We start from the raw sequence: 3,058 nt of genomic DNA, 5'->3' as shown, positions 1-3,058 counted from the left end.
GTGAAGCCAGTTGACTTGTTCGGAGTTGTGCGCAGACTCTAGAGGACGGCCAGCAGCTCGTCGAGCCAGCAGCCGGCCGACTGTTCCAAAGGCTCGACCAGTCGGGGCTTGATGCCGGAAAAAATAAGGCCGTTTGCTCACTCCACCTGGCCGTTTGACTGCGGATGGGCAACGGACGCTAGGTCCAGTCGGATGCCCTGCGTCGTGCAGAAACGGGCCAAGGCATCTTTGGCGAAATTCGTGCCGTTGTCGGTGATGATGCTGTGTGGTATGCCGTACCGGACGGTGATGTCGGAGATGAAAGTCACGACAGTCGGACCATTCAACTTTTTGATTGGCTTTGCTTCTATCCACTTGGTGAACTTGTCTACCGCGACAAGCAGATGAGTCAGGCCACCTCTTGCTGTCGTGAATGGTCCCACCATATCCAAGCCCCGAACGGCAAAGGGCCAAGCTATGGGAATAGTCTTGAGTGCAGAAGCCGGCTGATGAGGCTTTGTACTAAACTTCTGGCACCCTTTGCATTTCTAGACCAAACTCTTGGCGTCTTCCAGGGCAGTTGGCCAGAAAAAACCATGGCGGAAAGCCTTGGCGACAAGTGCTCTCGAAGCCGCATGGTGGCCGCATTCGCCTTGATGGATGTCTTTGAGGATTGCTTGACCTTGCTCTGGTTCGACGCAGCGCTGGTAGACACCGGTGACACTGCGCCTCACCAGCTCTCTGTTAACTATGGTGTATGCTGCTGCCCGGCGTTGCACTTGCCTGGCCGAGATCTCATCAGTCGGCAACTCGTTGTTTACCAGGAAGTTGAGGATGGGCTGGGCCCATGAAGATGTTGCGATTTCTTGGGCTGTCAGAACTGCAACTTGGACGAGGGTGGTTGGGCCGGGAGGCAGCGGGTTGGAGTCGGCTACCGCTTGCTGGATCAATGAAGTCTCCGGACCGATTGCCGCAGTCCCCGGGCCGGGCTCTGAAGTCCCCGGGCTGACCGCTGCAGTCCCCGGGCCAGGCTCTGAAATCCCTGGGCCGGGTGCGACTGTCGCGGTCCCCAGGCCGCCTGCCAGAATTCCCGTGCCGACTGCTGGAGCTCTTGAGCCGGGTCCGACTGCTTCGGGAGGAGCCGACACGAAGATGGAATCCGACTTTGGCGATGGCTTGACAGACGGCTTGAGGAGGCGTTGTAGGGCGACGCCGGTTGGTATTGCTTGATGGGTGGAGCCGATTCGGGCCAAGGCGTCTGCTTGCTCATTGACGTTTCTTGGCACATGGAGAAACTTGCACCCATCAAAATACCCACTGAGTTGTTGTATGAGGAAACGATAGCTCGCCATGTTTGCATCTTTGGCGTCCCAGTCGCCTGATGACTGCTGGACCACCAAGTCAGAGTCACCGTAGCACAGGATCCGGCGAATGCCGAGTTCTTTGGCAAGCCGGAGCCCGTGAATGAGTGCCTCATATTCAGCGACATTGTTGGAAGCAACAAAATGGATTTGCAGCACATATCTGAGCTTGTCGCCTTTGGGAGAGGTGAGGACGATGCCGGCTCCCAAACCGTTGCGCAATTTGGAACCATCAAAGTGCATCCGCCAATGGGTGAAGTCCGGCGCCGGTGGCAGGTACTGGGTCTCGGCCCAGTCGGCCAGCGCCTGTGACTTGATGGCGGTGCGAGGCTGGTAGTAGATGGTGTAGGGGGCCAAATCTATGGCCCATTTGGCCACTCGGCCGAAGGCATCTCGGCTTCCAATGATCTCGGCGAGTGGAACAGTGCAGATAACAGTGATTGGGTGCTCTTAAAAGTATGGCTTCAATTTTTTGGCGGCAAAATGCACGCCGTAGCACATTTTCTGATAGTGGGGGTAGTTTTGCTTGGAGGCTGACAGTACTTCACTCAGGTAGTACACCGGTCTCTGGACTGGTAGTGCCTTGCCTTCCTCCTTGCGTTCTACCACTATGACTGTGCTGACCACCCGGCTGGTGGCGGCGATGTAGAGGAGCATGGGCTCCTTAGGAGTCGGAGACACCAGGACAGGTGGAGTAGTCAACATCTTCTTGAGCTGGAGAAATGCTTCATCCGCCTTGTCGTTCCACTCGAAAAAAGTGGTCTTCTTCATGAGCTGGTACAGGGGGAGAGCCTTCTCTCCCAGCCGACTGATGAAACGGCTGATGGACGCCAAGCAGTCGGTGAACTTTTGTACGTCGAGCAGTCGGGTGGGCACTTCCATCCTCTCGATGGCCTTGATCTTCATAGGGTTGCACTCTATGCCGCTTTCCGAGACCAGGAAGCCAAGGAGCTGGTCGGTTGGCAGTTCGAAGACGCATTTCTCCAGGTTGAGCTTGATTTGAATCGGCGCGCGTTCTCAAAGGTCTCTTTGAGGTCTTCTAGCAGCGTTCCGCGCTTCTCCGTCTTCACCACGATGTTGTCCACGTAAACGTGGGCGTTTCTACCAAGTTGCTTGAGGAGACACTTCTGCATGCAACGTTGAAACGTGGCGCCGACATTCCTCAAGCCGAACGTCATGGTTAAGTAGTAGAAGGCTTCAAATGGCGTGATGAAGGTGGTCTTCAGTCGGTCGGCCGGGTTCAGCTTGATCTGGTAATACCCTGAGTATGCATACAAGAAACTCAACAGCTCGCATCCGGCTGTGGAGTCTATCACTTGGTCAATTCTCGGCAAAGCAAACGGGTATTTGGGGCAGGCTTTATTGAGGCTGGTGTAATCAATACACATGCGCCATTGCTTGTTTTTCTTTAGCACAATGACTGGGTTGGCCAGCCACTCTGGGAAGAATACTTCCATGATGAAGCGAGCTGCTATCAGTCGGGTTATCTCTTCTCCGACAACTCTTCTCTTCTCTTCTGACAGGCGGCGCAAGGGCTGCCTGACCGGCTTGGCATCAGATCGGACATGTAACTTGTGCTTGGCGAAATCCGTCAGAACACCCGGCATGCCTTCGGTGACCATGCGAAGATATCCCGATTCTCATGGAGGAAATCGATGAGCTCGCCTTCCTATTTGCTGTCGAGGTTTGCACCTACGACAGCGTACCTCTCCGGGTGC

The sequence above is a fragment of the Triticum urartu genome, chromosome 5A, assembly GCF_056163025.1.
Source record: "Triticum urartu cultivar PI428250 chromosome 5A, HENAU_Tu73, whole genome shotgun sequence".
NCBI lineage: Eukaryota > Viridiplantae > Streptophyta > Magnoliopsida > Poales > Poaceae > Triticum > Triticum urartu.
The sequence above is the reverse complement of the archived record's forward strand: the minus strand, read 5'-3'. Positions refer to the sequence as shown.